The sequence below is a fragment of the Pseudopodoces humilis genome, chromosome 9 (genome assembly GCF_049639895.1).
Source record: "Pseudopodoces humilis isolate 2021_Gansu_Grassland_sample_001 chromosome 9, ASM4963989v1, whole genome shotgun sequence".
NCBI classification, from domain to species: Eukaryota; Metazoa; Chordata; class Aves; order Passeriformes; family Paridae; genus Pseudopodoces; species Pseudopodoces humilis.
The window spans coordinates 25,955,919-25,973,905 of NC_142208.1; positions in this window are offsets into that span (position 1 = coordinate 25,955,919).

The following is a 17,987-nucleotide window of genomic DNA, read 5'->3' on the forward strand; positions in this document are numbered from 1 at the left end:
TTGCCATGGGAGGAATTAAGCTCCCATCCCTCTCCAAATGAGCTCGTACTCCCAGTCAGGTGCTGAAGCAATACTCGCGTATAAGCACAACCATATCCATGCTGGTGTTGAATCCAGCACTCTGCCACAATCCTGAATCCTGTTTCTTCTCTTGTGACATCTGCTCCTCTGTGCTGGCCTCGAATTTCACTGTTGCAGTGCTCCTCTCCCCTTGTGATCTGGACACATCAATCCATTACCACCCTGTGCTCCTGAGTGTTGCTCCCCTGTCAGGGATTACCGTGGGATTTAGGAGCAAAAAAAAACCAACACAGGCCACAGAAGACAGTGGATGAGAAAATCTGCTGCTTGAAATTCCCAGCTGACATTCTCTCTTGATCAGTTTTTGCAGCCTAAGAAACCTGGAAAGCTGCCCTGAAAAGCTGGTCTTAGATTCTGCTGGGTTTCATAGTTGGTTGAGTGTAAAGCAGAATTGCAAGAACTGCACTTACATCAGAACTGCACTTTGCAGCTGAGGAGAAAACTGAGCTGGAGCTCACAGACAGAATGAGCTGTATTATAACAACTTTGAAACTAGTAAATAGTGGCAAAAGGAGGAAGTCTGAGGTGGACCTTGTAGTCAACTCATTCACCACTGCCAATATGAATGATAACCACAGGGATGACCCAGCAATTGTCACATTTCATCCTGACTTTTTTAAAGCAACCCCATAATACCCAGAAGGTTTTTGCCATCAATAACTAAAATGTATGCTGTGAACACTTCCAACCACATGAAAGGCAAGAATGCAACCAGGAAAAATGAGAATGAATTTAGCAAGTCATGCTTGACCACCGTGATGGTCTTCAGCTACTAAACAGCTGACTGTTTTAACATGGCCCCAACACAGTCTCATGGTAAACTGAGGACTTATGGGCAGGTTGGAGAATCAATTGACTAGAAAACATCTGGGGTTTGCATTGGGGTTTCTATTTGCAAATAAGGCAAACTGCATTTTCTAATGTAATGCTACTAGCACTGGTGGCACTTACTGCCAAAAAAACCTGGGGACAGTTGTGCTATAATATCCTAAATTTGGCCATACGAGAAAAACTGGCCATGACCTGTCTCTGCTGTTCCTGTGGGCATGTATCTCCTCTATATCTGACTCTCAGCAAGTTCCTTTCTCCTTTTGTTGTGTGGAGATACAAACTTCAAACTTTCCCTGACCAACAGAGGGTCTCTGCAGCTATTCACAGACATTTGCAAGTGGCTTATCCGTGTCCACTGAGTGATTTTCATTCCATCAACTTCTAGTCCTCTCCAGTTCCTCAGGAGAATCTTGGCTGCTGGATGCCTTGGAACCTTGCAAATCTGCAATTTGAAGCAGACTGATCAAGTGCAGATAATAGTTTCCTGTGAACAATAAATATCAGTCAGAGTCTGACTAACCTTCCACAGAGTCAGGATACTTCTGTAACATAAATCTTAAAAGCCTAAAAGGCATAAAAATCATTTGTATTTTCTTCCTTTTTCAGAGAACACTGAGCTTTAGTCATCACTGGGGAAGTTCACCTGACATTCTCTCAACTCTGGGTTTATCTGCATTGACAGGACAATAAAAATTCTTGTCTGTCACTCTACTGCCATCACCTTTGGCTTCTGCACTTGGTTGTGGAAGAATTTAATGGAGGTAAGAGAATAATGATGAAGAGAAAAAGATTACAAACTTAATAGCCTGTGAATGGTGTTTATCGTTTGTCATCATTACAGATGGTGTTTTCTTGCTTGTGCACCTTGCTTGATTTCTCTTAGCCAGAAGTGTTGATGAAGTAGAAGTTCCAGGTACAATTGAAGATAAAATTCCTAATAGAAGAAAGAAACCTTTCTACTTTAAACTACCTTTTTCCTGCAAGAAAAGTAAAAAATATATGAAAAAAATGAGAACCCTTGAGGCTGATGGAAGATATGAGCTTGCCCATTGACAGTATTTTATTTCACATCTGAAAAAATGACCAGAAAAAAATTTCTGTGAGGCAACTCTGTCCTGCTTCACTGATTCATTGTTTCTTAAGTCACGGTCAGAAATCCTTTTCTGGAGACAGTTACATCACTCACAGGTCAACCAGCAGAGCTTTCCCTACACACACTCCCATGTACACAATCAGGAGAGAAGGATCTGGTCATCAGTTAAACCTGTTCTCTTTAATTCAGCCTTCTCTGCCTAAAACGAGGTAGAGGATACTCACACGAATTTTGCTGCTGGATGATAAGCAGTGCAGACATCCACATCTGCACAGTCAGAGACACCTTCCCTACTGGGGCAGCTGTTTGGAAAGTTGATGTTTTCGTGGGATCTCTCTGGCCAGAATCCAAGGCAGATGAAGAGAGGGAAGCTTCCTCTCACCTTTTCTCCCTCCAGCCTGGCAGCTCCTTCAGCAGCTTCTCAGATCTGTGGCATCCAGCTATGATTTTGTAGCTTGGTGGGACAGGGAGAGATGCACCCTCTAAGGAGGGAAGAAGAAACAGTCGTGAGAGACAACTTGTCAGCCCCACCTTAGGTGAGAAACTCTGATCTTCCAGAAGGAAGGATTTGGAATGGGTGGTGGAAAATCAGGAGAAAATGCAAAGGAAATCTGTATTTCTTTGTTGTCAATCTTTTCATCATGAATCATGTAGTGAATTTCAGCCTCCTGGTGTCATGGGTTTATATAAGATTTTAAACATTCTTCTTCTGTTTTCTTTTTTTCTTTAAAAAAAAATAAGAAAAAAGAGCTAGTCCTCTTAACTGTGGAGAACAGTATGAAGACAAAGCTCCTGTTTGCTCTAAATCTAATCTGAAGTGTTCCAACACAAAAAACAAAGCCAAAGCAGTAAAATTAAAATACTCCACTTGAGCACTTCAGAAAGGAAGGGTTTCTCTTTCTTTTTTCATTTTTTCTTTTTTTTTTTTCCTTTAAAAATAGTCTCTGGAGTTATTTTTGCCAGCCACAACAGTTTTTTTAAAATATGTATATTTAAAACAAATAAGTTTATTCTTAGATACATGAAAGGGAAATAAAAATATTTTTCTAGCTAGACAATCTGTTACAATTACCTTGAAATTAATATTAGATTTCTGAATCTCTTTGTCCCTTTTTTAAACTCCATTTGTAATGGAATTTAAAAAAAATCAGTTATTCGTTTGATTTAAATTAATTGGGATGTTTACCAGAACACCTTGCAATATAAAAATAATTTCTTGCTATAAGTTTGGTACTAAATTTTTTTCTTGCCCACAGCTCTTAGCAATTTATCTGGGACATCTGTGGGTGTAGCACCTGAAAGATTAAAGCTCATATGCAAATATTTGCTTCTAGTAAACAGGACCCTGATAATGTAATTTTAGGGTTAAACTTGATATTAGGCATAAAAGAACTCTATAAAATAATTTCAAAAAAGTTAAAAATTATGTCAGATTTTGATCAAAAGATTGAACAAAAAAAGAGAAATAAGTCCCCTCATCATCAATAAAAAACCCTTTCTCTAGAAGAATGAGATTTATTAAATAAGGGTGATGAAAAAACAATAACTCTGTCAGTTTAATACATGCATACACCCACAAAGGTCAATAAATAGCCCAAGTAATGGAAGGAACTCATAAGCGATGCTTCTGCTGATTTCATTGCAAGCATTTCCTGAGATTACATTTATTTTTGTGAATATTGTTGCTTGGAAAGCTCTGTTTAATATCTAGTCTCACATTAAGAAAGCTTAGGGGGAAAACTCCATTTGCATGTATTTTCATGCAATTAATAACATTCGGGGTTTGTGCTTTTCTTATGCCAAAACCGTGCTTGCCAGCGTCTGCAGCCCTCCAAACACACATGTTAATCCAAGTCTGAATCACTCTGATTTCCTCCTCTGTTTGAAAGAATGTTTGTTCAAAGGATATTAAGTGTGCTTCTCTTTTGTCTTCATTCAATCCAGACTAGTTTTTAACATTTTTATCCAGACTCCTTGATATTCTGTTTTAAAATGGCTTCAATTTTCCAGTCTGACCAAGCCTCCGTGTGCATTTTGGTTCTTTTATGCCTGATTGCAATCAGTGGGAGTCTCTTCATTGATTTCAATGGAATTTGGATCAAGTTCATTTGCAGCATAACTTACATATGTTTGCTGTCATGGAATAAGCCAGCTCTCAGTGCAGCAGCATCCAGGGAACTTGAGAGAGCAAGGAATAAATTCAGGGTCTCTGATCTTGCTTGGGAGGAACTTAAGCAAGTCCTGGTTTATTAGTGGTGACTGCCCTACATAACACATCTTGAGTGTCTGCCCTTTAACTACAGTAAAAGCTTCTTTTCTGACTCAGGCTCTCCCAGTAGTCAGCTCATTTTAATATTTTTTATGGTGCCTCTGTCTTCTGCAAGATTTCCTTCTCATGATTTCAAATACTCATTGACACACTGGGCATTTTGGTGTTTTCAGCATCTGTTGACTCTTTGAGGTTCAAACTCTACATCTTTTATAGTTTGATTCTTTTTTCACTTTCCAAAAGTGGTGAAAAATTAAAAAACAAGGCATGGGGCCTGGATTGGTTCTTTGTTTTGTTTTGTCATGTAGGTGCCTCATTCTGCACAATCCTATTTTGTCTTTGTTGTTGTTGTTTTTGCCAGACAACATAATTATCTTGATTGGTGGGTGGCCAAGAAAGTTTTAATTAGATCCAGGGGGATTTGTGCAGGACTATGTATTAAAAAAAATGCAAAACAACGTTGCTAGAACTATTGTTTATTTATGTTGTGAAGCATCCTCTGTAAAATATGATATTGCCTCTTTGCATTTCCACTTCTGCCCTCTCTTCTCCTGCCTTGCTCTTTCCCTTGGTTCACAGGGAACAGTGAACTGGCGTTAGATTCCTTACACTGAGCCAACCCTGCCAAGCTGTTGCTGCTACAAAATTGTCCTGCAGCTCAGCCCATGCCAAACAGAGCCATTGATCCTCCAGCTTGTGCCAGTTGAAAGGAGCACGGGATGCATAGCCAGCTTTGTGGAAGGGCTGACAAGTGATTTGGGGCAGGCGATTGGCACGGACATCAGTGAGCAGCACTGAAGGCAGGGAGAGGACAGCACTCAGGAGATCTTTCTGGCTGGTTATAGGTACTAGCTTTTGACTGGAAAAGGGCTGTTTTTTAGTTATTCAGTAATCTAAAAATATCCTGGTAATGAATTAACCTGAAGACGGGGGAGGGGGATAAAACCCCACGCATATTGATTTTCTAAAAGCAGGCAGGAATGCTGTTATTTTGCAATTAACATTCAGCATTAGAGGACAATCCAGCTGGAAAGAACCAGCTAAGCACTTCCAAGTTTTTGCTTTCTGAACTTTTTCTAGTGATATTTTTCTCATTTAACTTCTTAAAAAAGGAAGACAATTTAGACAAAAAAAAAAGAAAGAAAGACAAAAGGAAGAACAATTTAGGCCATTTCTTTGGCTAATGGGGATCAGCTTGTTGGGCACCAGTGGCATGGCCATGGTACGAATCCAGCTGTTCTTGCCGAATCAGAAGGTATGTTCATCTAATAAAGGCTGACCCTGCTCCAGTACTGGAGGAAAGTGTGAGACAAACCATCTGAATGCAGTATTCATGATAAGGAAGCTTCTCAGTAAAACTCAGAGCAAGTCTGGGTTTCTGGTGAGACCAGTGACGAGCTCTAGTCTGATTTTGGCTGAGTCACCCTTTCATTTCCTCTTCTCTGTTTTATTCTGTCTGGTATAGTGTGCATGGCTCTTCTTATGGCTTAGCATACTCAAGGCTCACCAGATTCAATGGTAAACAATGAGTAAAAATGGTATCATCACATCCAGCCCCTTCAAGTCCCCTTTAGTGGCCGCTGAGTGAATGTTTACAGCTGAATGCTGTGACCAGGAGCAGCCTCCACCACAAACCCAACAGGCTCTCCACTGGATGCTGCAACTCATGTTATGTACCCAAAGCAACGAGCATTGATAGCAGGGAAGAGGACTGGAAGCAGGGAAATTACCACTGAGTAAACATGTGCGCACACAGATCAACAAATGTTCACGTAAATTGAGATCTTTACTTTTTAAACGGGTTTCTGAGATCCTCTCTGAGGTTTCAGGTTTTCTATGCTTCCTGAATTTTTATCTTGCTCTCCTGCAAGTTGCCATTTTCAAATTATTAACTTGTGCAGGGGTGAATTCTACTGAGTCTAAGAAACAGCAGAGGTTGTCTGGCCAACAGCATATGCTGTATTTCCATGTAATTTGTCCCTTTTTTCCCAAATGCTCAAGGGAATCTGGCTGCAGAAACTTCATATTGGGACTTTGTCTGGTAAACAAGTTGAGGAAACAAGTGCTGAAATAGAATTCAGCTTTTGTACATCTAGGACTTGGCAAAGCATTTGGAAAAACTACAAGCACCCATTACTACTATACTGATACAGAAATTTTGCCAGATATTTCTGAACAGTTTTGCATAAATTCCAATATATATGTTCTTATTTAGCAAATGTTTATTTAGCTATCACTGTAGTTTTCCTTTAAGGGTGCAGGAAGGGCCCAGGGAGAGCGACAAAACCAGCAGCTTTTACTGAGGAATGATATGCCCTGCAGCCATACTGTGTGTTTAGAGTCTGGAGACAAATTTTAGGGCCTGGATTTATTTATAGTGTTTAATAGATGCTTTGATAATTATTTGCATGGGAATGGAAAACAAATTCTCCAGATTAAAAACCATAAAGAAAGCTTGTTTGGATTAGCATGATCAACCGAAAGTATCCATTTGATTTGTGGTGTATATATATAATTTACTGAGCTGCAAAATAAACACACTCTACTGTTCCTCTGTTGAAGGCTCCAACTGTAAATATTTCATGACTCTAAAAATGTATTGCTATTAGATAGGTCTCTTAATATTCAGCAGAATCAAGTTTTAAGAAATAAAATAAAATATAGTTTCTGTTTCCTGGAGAACCATTTCTAAACATAAGATTTCAACTGGGTGAAAATTGCTGTTCCACCTGTTGGGTGCCAGCAGAATTGTCCCACAAATAAGTAGGAGTTTTCTATTAGCTTTGAAGGCATAAACAACCCCTGCTCTTATGAGTGCAGGTGTAATCACATCATGACCTGGTCTGTCTCCCCCTGTCCTGCTTGCAGTTCATCATCACCTCTGAGGAAAACAGGTCTGCTCCTCATTGTTACACAAGGGGACAAAGACTAGGTGAGGGAAAGGGGAAACTCATCAGGCAAACAGAAACATCATCCACAACAGGAGAGAGAAGCAGAGCACAGACTCCCTCTGTTCATAAAGTACTGAAAATAGTCACAAGCACAAGGGAAGAAAGTCTTGTGACAAAGGCTGGGGGGTTTCACAGCACAAAGGTCCCATGGGGCCATTGTAGAAAGACAGGCAATGACCTGGTGACACCAGCATTGGAGCTTTTCTTTATACAACCAGGACACTTCTGGTGATCTTCCTGCCTTACTTGAAATGAACAAAACCCATGATTTCGTAGAGGCTTTCAGGATGGTTTCTTCCTGACTTTGAAGAAGAAGAAAAGGAAGTAATTCTTTGGTGGTTTTCCATTGTTGGAGAGCTTTTTCTGGGGAAAAAAAAAATAAACAAAAACCTGGGGTGTTTGGGAAATAATTTGATAGTGTTGGGGTAGTTCTTTTTATTCAGGAACTGATGGTTTTTGCTGTCAAAAAACTGACACTGTAAGAACAGAATTAAATATGAGTGCATAGATACATAGTAAGGTTTTTCTTCTGTGTGTGATATACCAAAGCCACAAATACTCACACATGTCTAAGGAACTCATTTGCTGCCCACAATGAACGTTGCCACTAACTATTCCACTTCTCAAGGATAGGTCCCCATAAAACAAACAGTGTGCCTCAATATCACAAAGTACCACTTCTTTCAATTTATTATTGTGCTTCTTGAAATTCTTAAGGAGCTCCAAACAGAACATTGAACATAGACCACAGTCCCTTCCTATAAAAAGTTACAGTCCAAGCTATCCAAGTGTTTAGAGAATTTAGCCTGTACACAGAGGAGTTGAAAGCCATCCAACACTAAATAAAATTACATGGCTGGAACAAAACTTCACACCAAAAAATTGCAGGATTAAGCCTACAGATTACTTTGTTAATGTTGTTTGCCTTCAAAACATGTCAACAGACACCCCATCTTCCTCCAGTGAGCATTTAGACAGTAAAACACTGGAGAAAGGTGTTGCTCTGCAGATTTGCACTCTCTCCTGAAACTTGTTTTGGTCCTCAGCTATGAATTACCTTTGCAAAGTAAATTTCTTATGTAGGAACAGCTGCATAGGTCAGGGTTTCTAACACTGACATGAGAGTACTTTGTGCCATTTGAAAAGCCATTGAAAACTAATGAAATAGTGACATTTCAAAGCAGACTTCTTTTGCAGAAATCTGAAATAACTTCAACCGGTTTTACATCTCATCAAACCTCAAAACACAGGTACTCTGACTGCTGCAATCTGTCTCAATATTTGATTATTTTTTAACAGTATTATAGTGGTTTCAACAAATATTGAGATGTTAGAATAGGGGGGGTTTTCTTATCTACATATGGAGTTACAGGAAAAGTTTCATGCTTGTTGAAAATTACATACAATCTTCATGTGCACACTGAATCTTCAGTTGGAATAATAATGTGAAAATTAGATAAATTTCCCTCATTTACTCATGTATGCAAAATAGGCACAGAGCACCTGAACTGAAATTATGAACTGACAGTATATCTCACATATGGTAGAAGTCATTCAAAATATTAATATATTTATGGAGAATTTTGAGTCTGAAAAAGCTGTCAAGAGAATGCCTGCAGTGTTGCATCCTATGACTGTATCAGGTAATTTATCACCATTTCAGCTACATCCTGTTCACAGCAAAACTCCTTGAAAGTGCTAACCCAGAATTCTCAAAAAGACTTTTGCCTGCCTTCTTGGATTCCTCAACTACTGCCTCAAGAGCTGGTAATGCATCACACTGGAAAAAAGTGATGAACAGAACGGTGTCATTGCTCTGACTGCATTCATGTTCATGTCCAGCTCACACTCCACCCCTTCTCCAGGTTCATTTCGGAGATGCTATTTGTTACTTTCTTCTGTTCTCTACTGTCCTGTCTACTTCCTCACAACAATGAAGTTTGAGGATGTAGCCTGGGGGAAGAAGTGACCTCATGAGCTGGATGAATGCTCACCTTGTAAGTTATCCTGTGCTGTTAGCTAGTTAGATAGTGGCACTGCAGATGCCAAGGAAGGAAGATAAGCCTTGGAGAGTCATGCAGTAATTGTTCTTCAGAACACTCTTTAATCTCCAGCACTTGTCAGCTCGAGGACTGCCCAAACCAAACACGATTCATGTATGTGCAGTAGTTCTGAGATTTCCCTCCATTAATTTGTCCAGTCTCTCCTTGAATCTGCAAACTACATATTCCCAATGTCCTGAAGCAAGGAATTTCACAGCTACACCCTGTATGAAGAATTACCTCTTGGTTTCTCTTGCACATGCCAGTTTCTGACTATTCATGTATCAGATAAGGGACAGAACAAGTGGTCCAACCTTGTCTTACTCAGGAACAAGAATATTTCTCTATGAAAACTTATCCACATCTACTAGAATCTAGCCAAGCATTGGCTAAATATGACATCAAATTAATCAGCATTTCATACACTTCCAGGTGAAAGTTTAGAAAATCCACAGCATTTGTTTTCCACTCCATATCATCTCAGTTTCAAGGACATTTATTCCCTGTCTTTCTACACAACACTGCTAAATCATGTCTCATTAGCTCACATGCAAGCCTTCATGCCTCCATAACCTAAATTTCTTTTCTCACCTTCCTCAGATGATATTTCTTACCTCATTTTTGAAGCTCAAATTGATTTACTGCCCCTAAACACAATTCAGATGCTCTACGCTTTCCTGGCCCCTTTAAACTCTCCTCAATGGCAACGGGTATGGAAGTGTTGTTCAGGTTCTTGCACTTAACATCATTTGATTCTTGTCTCTCTGTCCTCCATCTCCCTCACCTCCCCTTATTTGTATTCTCATCAGTGTCACATTAAATGCTGTGGAACACGCTTTTAGGGTAATAACAGGCCTGAAGTTTATGAAAAAAAAAGATTGATATCAGCTTCATAAAACTCGTGGGAAGCAATATCTTTTCTGTGCCTTGCCATCCCTTTAACTGCAGCTGCCTTTATACATTGTAGAGGGAGAAAAGAGGGGTTTTTTTGTTTGTTTTTTTTAAAAAAAGGAGGAAAAAGGCAATATCTCCAAACAGCAGTGGGATTTCGGAACCTGGTGTGCCATTAATTTCTTTATCGCTTTAACAGCAAGGAAGTTGCACTTGCTTCTTTGTGTATTTCAGTGGTGTGTTCCTTTCAAGGGCTTGGTAATCTTTTTCCTTAAATGTCAGTAGATTCTGAAATGCTCAAGCTTTGTAACCAGTGGTTTATAGCCGTCACACACCGAAAGGGCAGCAGATGAAGAAACTGTCTATTACTGTAAAGGAATTGAATATATGCCAGGTATCAGGATGGAACGAGAAACGAGGCAGTGAAATCAGGCTGGAGTTTTACACTGAAGCCCAAGCTGGTGGCACCTGGTTCCCTTTGTGAACCTGCACCATCAGGCTGAATGATGTCCCTCACCTGTTTATCTGCAAGTTGGTTCTTCTGAGTATGATCCCAAAGCCACATTTGGGCTAGGGTCATACACTGTGCATTACTGGCTTTGACTACAGGACTTGATATGGGATCCACCACTTATTTCAGCACCAACTCTCATCAGATCTCACTGCTCCAGAGCAGCACCTGTGTCAAACACAGCCTGCTGCAGCTGCAGGAGGGGAGGGTGGGCTGCACACCTCACAAAGCTCAAGGACTCTGGCATGGCAATCCCTTTTAGGGCTGTACACCAGTTAAACAGCATGAGGCTTTTGAGCAAAACCTCCCTGCTTTTATTCCAAGGGACACTGGAGAGACAAAGGGAGGTAAATAGACCACTCAGCCTTACAGCACCTGGAGACCACTCTCTCTCACCAGGACATTGCCCATGTGCCTTAAAGCAGCATCTCCCATATCCCTGTATCTTTCTGAATCAGTGCCTCAGCAAAACTTTTTTCAAATATTTTCTCTTTCAGTGGCCTGTTTTTCTACTCCCAAGCCACTGTTTAACATTTGGTTTTGCAGGTTGGAAGACTGACACAGGTACACTTTAGATGCAGAAAACTTTTCCTATTTATTTTTCTTCCCTTTTTTGTTGCAGTCATTTTTTGCAGTTTTTATACTTGACAGTAGATATTAAATTTGATAAAAAATTAAAAGCCATTGCATTTCAGATTTCTGCTTCACTGCCTCTAAATATGTGATTTCCCCCCATTTGTAATTATTTTTTAGATGCTGCCAATTAGCAAAACCTGCTAAAATGGACAGATGAGGGGTGGGAGAACCTGAAGAAACAAGCTATGTTGCCAAAACCATCCCACTAATCCCATCAACTAGTCCATATTTGCCAGAAGCAATTGAAAAACAACAAACAGGCCTTTTATTTTTAAAATAGGCCAAATTTTAAAATGGCTCTACATTCCCCAAGTGCAAACAGGCAAATTGCTGTTATGCAGCTATCCCAGCAGAGGCATGATTCTTAGCTTAGTAAAGTCAGTGGGAATTTCTGCACAAGCTTTTCTCTGAGCTCTGGAGCAGACCTTACAGACACTTAACCCACAGCCCTTCCCAGGGATATGCCAGTAAGTGTCCACTTGGTGCTCAGCATCCCAAGATGGAAAGTGAGGAGATGACTTTGAAATCCTGAGTTCAGATAAAATATATGTTCATTTTTGGCTACATTCTTCTCCCCTCCTCCCTTTTCAAGTTTTTTTTCTGCCTGGGGGAAGGGTTTTCCAAATGTGTCCACCTCAGCTCGGTGGGTGATGACTGACCAGGCAAAAAGGGAAGGCAGGCAGAAGGTTTCAGTGTCAAAGAAATTGAGAGAGGATTAATAGATCTCAAAGAGCTGTGTTGTCAGATAATCACTGAATGCAGTCACTGAGTACAGGCCTTTCCCTAGCAATTCCAATATTAGACTCATCAAAGTTTGCTCCTAGTCACAAGTATGTAAAAATCAAGTAATTCTCAAAAAAGTGTTAAATAAACACACATTACCTGTCCTAGAGGACTTTGGAGTGTGATTGAAAAGCTTTTACAAGGATCACAGCTTGTCTTGAAAGGGTAATACAGCCACAGCTCTTAAGCTAATCATCCTTTGGGCTGCAGAGCAAAAAGACATTGCAGAACTGACTTAACCATCAAAAGAAATTGAGTAAAATAGCCCAAACTGACCGACCACCCTATGGGTTCAGAGTAAAGAAAGTAAAGAGTAAGAAAACATTTGGGTTTTCTTTCTGAAAAATATTAAAGAATGAAGTATTTCTTCTTTCAGGTAAGAGGACCCTCTCAGGGCATAGCACAGGTTGACCCAGTTGAAATGCAATCATTCTAGAAATACCATGGATTTGTTATAGGAAGCTAGCAATGCTTCAGCCCCAAATCAGATCCAAGCTTTGGAGAAACATGTAAGTAGATTGAATGAACCTTGTTGGTTGGGGAAATATCTTCAAACCACTGAATTAATATTGCAGACCAGAGGATTATTCACTGGAAAGCTAAGGGGATTTTGGCTGGGTATATAGCTACTGGATGTAATCTCTAGCCTGTGCTGCCTTTGCTCTCCCATCCCACCTGCTGCAACTGCTGGGATTTGGCTCCTTCTCTGCTTTACAGTCTAACAGAGTTAGGAGTACATCCAACAGCACCTGAGGAGCTGCTTGTGGCACTTGATAAACAGCTCTGGATGCAGCATTGTTAATGTGTCTGGAGACGTGCTGGGTGAGGGACGCCTCAGGAGTCACCTCTATCCCTCCAGTGTGCTTCTCTCCGCTTGGATATCGGGGCTGCATTCATCTGGAGTCAGAGGCAGCGGCTGGTAAATAACAAGAAGTATCAAGAGGGAGCAGATGAGGGAAAGAGACACAATTTACTGAATAATAATGCCAGAATTCAATGCACCAGAGCATTTTGATTTAGCCATTTCAGGGACTGGCAGCCCACAAAGCAGCACTTCACCTGCTACAAAAACATTGCAAATTTGAGAAGGGGCAGGGAAAAAGTGTACAGATCATATCCTGGGACATGGAGCAAGCAAATATTTAAACCCTTATCCAACTGCTTCTCAAAACCATCCTTCTCCTGCCACTGCAGTCCCTTCCATCACTGCTATTTATTTGAAAACAGAGGCAGTAAAAGCAGCTGTAAGGAAGATGAAGTTTGCTTGGTCTTTGGTTCATTGACAGTGGCCAGAAACAGCTGCAGCAATCTCATATCTCTCCCAGGTTGATGGGGAGAACATGGGGAGACTTGGAGGTTCAGCAATTCTGAGTATGGACAAGAAAATAGTTTTCTCAAGGAAAAACATTGAAAATCACTATAATAGATGTTCTTTCTATCTAAAAGAAGAGTTTGGTCATCCTGAAGCAGGATGGCTGGATGCAGTCCCAAATGGCTTCCAAAGCACTTGAACCCTATATGTAGGCATTTAGCTCCAAAGATGGTCAAAAGAGCCTGTGAAAGCAGCACAGACAAATACTTAACACCCAACTGTTCCCATGAAAGCTTTTGCAATTATTGCAGCTCAACATCAAACTCTACTGACTGCAAGCAATTCTTACTTTAAGACATTTTCTACTCTTCACTTCCTGAGAACAGGAACACTCCCAGCCTTTTTACTGTTCTACCAGGAGGCTTGAGCAATTAACTTTGTTTTACCACTCAGTTCAGAGTGGGTGAAGATTTCAGATATAAACCGAATGAGCATCCATGGATGCAATGAAAAGCACAGATCCTTTCATGATTCACTTTGGTGACCCTGCTCTCTCTCCCTGTTTCACCTTTCAAAGATATTTCAACTCTAAAATCTATTGTGTTTCCTCTTCCTCACCCTATTCCACCCTGGCTTTTAAGGTCCTCTCTGCCCTGATTTTATCTCCAGTGCTGTACATCACATATGAGCTGTTAGCATTTCCACAGAGGTCACAATTTTTCACCAGCTCATAAGGACACACACTTTGAGGCAAACCTGTAGGAGCCCAGTTCTGAACAGGAAAATCCTTTTTGTTCATGTGAAGTTATAAATCACACTCAGCACCCTACATTTCCATAGCAGAACACCTACATTGCTTTTTTGAGCATTGTGTGTGCATATATATACACATATAAACCCCACACATATATGATATGTATAGATGAAAGTACACACACCCTGTGCATGTTGATATATAAAGTATATATTATTGGCTCCCCTGCTTCTCTGATTTTTCAATTTTATCTCTCTTTTTTTCTGATAACAGCACTCAGGAGCTGTGAAAATGGGTATTTTTGAATAAATGGCATTTCACCTTCCCAAACATTACTCTATATAAGACATACGTGTGAATGTATAGTTCTTTGCACTATAATAATTATTCCTCTAATTCTGTAGTTGAAGATCTTGAATTAAATTTTGCTTCTGATCCAAGAAGGACTGATTATAAAAGAAAAATGTAAGAGTTTCTCCTTCCTCCTTCTTTATAACAGGAGTCCCAGCAGGCACATCATATTTTCTGTTCTGCAGGCATGGGTTTGACTTACCTGTCTCCTCACAAAACTGTGTTGGAGTCAGCTTGATTATAAGTAAATTTCTATATGGAAGGAAAGAAACACAGAAGAAAATGTTGGAATCTGACTGCCCTCTGCAAATGTCCACTGAATAACTCAGTTACCTTCAAGATTCTAGGATGTTCTGATTTCAGAGTACCACTGCAACATAATAAAAAATCAGGTTGCTGCTATTTATTTCTTTATTGCTAATAACAGTAAGGCACCAACACAGTGCAAGGAAAGGAAATTGTCTCTTGGTAAAGATTAAAACTGTAATTTTGGATCTTGTTTGAAGACAAGGTCTAATTAAAAAAAAAAAATTCTATTAAAGAGCTACAAAATTATCTATGTGTCTAGTCATCAGTCAGACATTATTAAATTAGTTCAAGCTATTGTTTGCTATTTTTTCATGCCCAGGAACTTTAACAAGAAAAATATTCAAAAAATAGTCCTAAAATGAAGAACTGGTCAAAAGTCTTGAAACTCATACAGAGGAGAGAGAAATAAATAAACCTTGGGCATCCAGTTTTACTTAATTATTAAATAAAATATCTCAAACATCCTGTGCCAGGCAAAAAAAAAAAAAAAAAAAAAAAAGGTTGGGTTTGTTGGCTCTGATTCTGGAAAGAACTCCTATCAGCACTAGTTTATAGGAAATTTTATCTTAATGTGTCAGAAAGATCATGAGGAATTCCTGAGAGAGATCCTTTTTCTCCAGTGCTCCCGGCAAACCTTCGCTCGTTTTGGCACAGGGGAAGAAAATCTCAGGCACACAGCTTCCAACATAAAGTCCAATTTTATCTGTGCAAATTCTGGGCACTACTGGTCTCACTCTGCCTCTGCTTAAGCATTCTGCAGTAAACAGCCTACATGAAAATTCTCATCTCTCAAACCATAACAGGAGAGGTTATAGCCTCAATATACCACTGCTCTGCCCCTCAGCTCAGCCTGTGGACGTGTAGCTCCCCAGCCAATTCCCAGCATGGAAATCAAGTGCTGTGGGAATGATGATCCTGAAAGCTGAGGCTTGAGCCAAAGGAGACAACTCCTTTATCCCATTTCTCTTGCTCTCAATTGATCTTCATGACCAAATTGAAGCCTCCAACTTCTGCATTTGCTTGGACAGGGTATGTGAGAATTCGTCTGTGTTTGTTACACTTTATGTACTGTGATCCTGAGGTCTTCCATCCCGTGGTCACAACTTCAGGCAGCAAAATCTTTTTTTTCTTTCCTTTGTTTGGGGTCAGTTGTGACTTTACTTTGAGATGCTACATCTCTCTGAGGAATTACACACACACCATGGGCTGCCTCACAGCACCTTCAGTTCTCCACCAAGCCAAGAGTGAAAACACCAAATGGGCCCAGTAGAAAAGCCTACAAATAAAACATTGATCAGGAAGGAACAAGCCTAGAGCATATATTGGAAAATAATCACTTTGTCATCATTTGCTAGACCACACTAATGGAAAACCTTAAAAAAAAATAACTTCAAATGTTGGATGAAATTATGTTTATGGGCTTTTCCCCTCTATGGAAAGCCACTTTTATTTCCATTAAGTCTGGTGTTCCATTTTTTTGCTTTAAAACAGAATAAATAAATATTGTACCAGAGCCTAAAAGCAGAGTTAATTAAAAATACCAAGATAATTGACAATTCAATAGTAAACTGCTAGTGCAAGCTCTGAAGTTTAAATTGGAGTTTAAAATTCCTCCAGGTTTTGCTAATCTTTGATGCCCAAGGGAACAAAAGAAGTTTTTGTTTGGTGAAAATTTATGATTTTTACATGACAATCCCCTTTATTTAGCCTGATTTCCTAAGGAAACAGGATACTTTGTCAAACTGTCTGTCATTCCTCCCTTAATTACTTTTGAACACGCTTGCCAATTTCCAACACATTTGAAAGGGAGATAAGTCCCAGGAACAGTGAGGTCTTGCAAGTTTCACTGAAGTGCCAGGATAAAGGAGTGAGCCGTGAAGGGCTGGATCCATCCAGTGAGGGGCGCGGAGCCCCCGGCTGCTGCACGCCCTGGCTGCGAGGGAGAGCTGCAAGCCAGCACAGGCAGGCATCCAAGGAAGCCACAGGCACACAAGGACTGGCGTGAGTAAAGGGAGCTGCTGCTGCTCTGCTGGGAGAGGTAAACATAACCTGACTGAAATCCACAGCTCATTTTCATGATCCTAAATTTTTATTTTTTTTTTTTTCTTGGCCTATGAAGTAATTTTCTTTTCGTAGATTCAAGATACTGGAAGTTTTCATTGAGTCAAGGAAGAAGATAGCCATTTACTAAATGCCATGTCATGTGGGGAATGACTATTACTGTTTGGGTTTTACTAATATTAGTAGTAGTAGCAATAATATTTTATTATTTAAAAGTTTCCTGTTCATTTTCAACTAAGACATGGTTATTTAAAACAAAACACTTTTTGAGCAAATCTTTTCAAATTTTTGTGTTTGTTGTTGACCAAACTCACTTCTGTCTCATCACAAGGTAAATTTGTAATACACTGGTAAATTTGTAAAATCCATGCAGAGCAGAGGTTACAGGCAGACAGAGAAGGAACAGGGAGACAAAACATGCTGTAGATTCTAAAAAACATACTTACTCATATAGATAATGACAGGTATGTTAGGGGGAAAGAAGGATTAATTTCTTCAGCTGTAAAGGACCTCACAGTCTATTACCATCAGCTTCTGGAAGCCAGTAGCCATCATGGCAGATGTCTTTTCTTCTCCAGTACTTCAAGAAATTAAACTGTCAGTCTTCATTTCAGCTGGTGGTTTCACCATGACATGATGCTGTGCTTAAGAGGGTTTGAATTCAAAATAATTCCCTTGGCTTCTCTGTCTCCCTATATCGGATCGGTATCTCCTGATGAAATCCAGGATATTGCATTCGAGACATCAAGTCAAATGAGGGCTGGCAAGCATGAGGTCGTGTCGTATTTTTGGCAATGAAGTACTCCTACTGGAAGCCCTGGAGGACATCCAGAGCCTTAAACTCCATTTTATCATCTGGGTAGGGGAACAAATACATTAAGCAATGCAAGATAAGATCCTCTCCCCTCAGTCAAGACCCGTGCAGTTCTGCATAGTTTGGCAGACTTACATTCATGACAAATCTCTCTTCTCTGCCTTCTGAGAAAAGCAACAGAAAATGACTGTTTAGAGTGTCCTTACAGAACAAACTTACTTCTCTTGGTCTTCCCATAAATTTTGCTGTACCAATTTAACACTGCAGCTGTGCAAACTGTTAGTGACTCTTTGTGTCC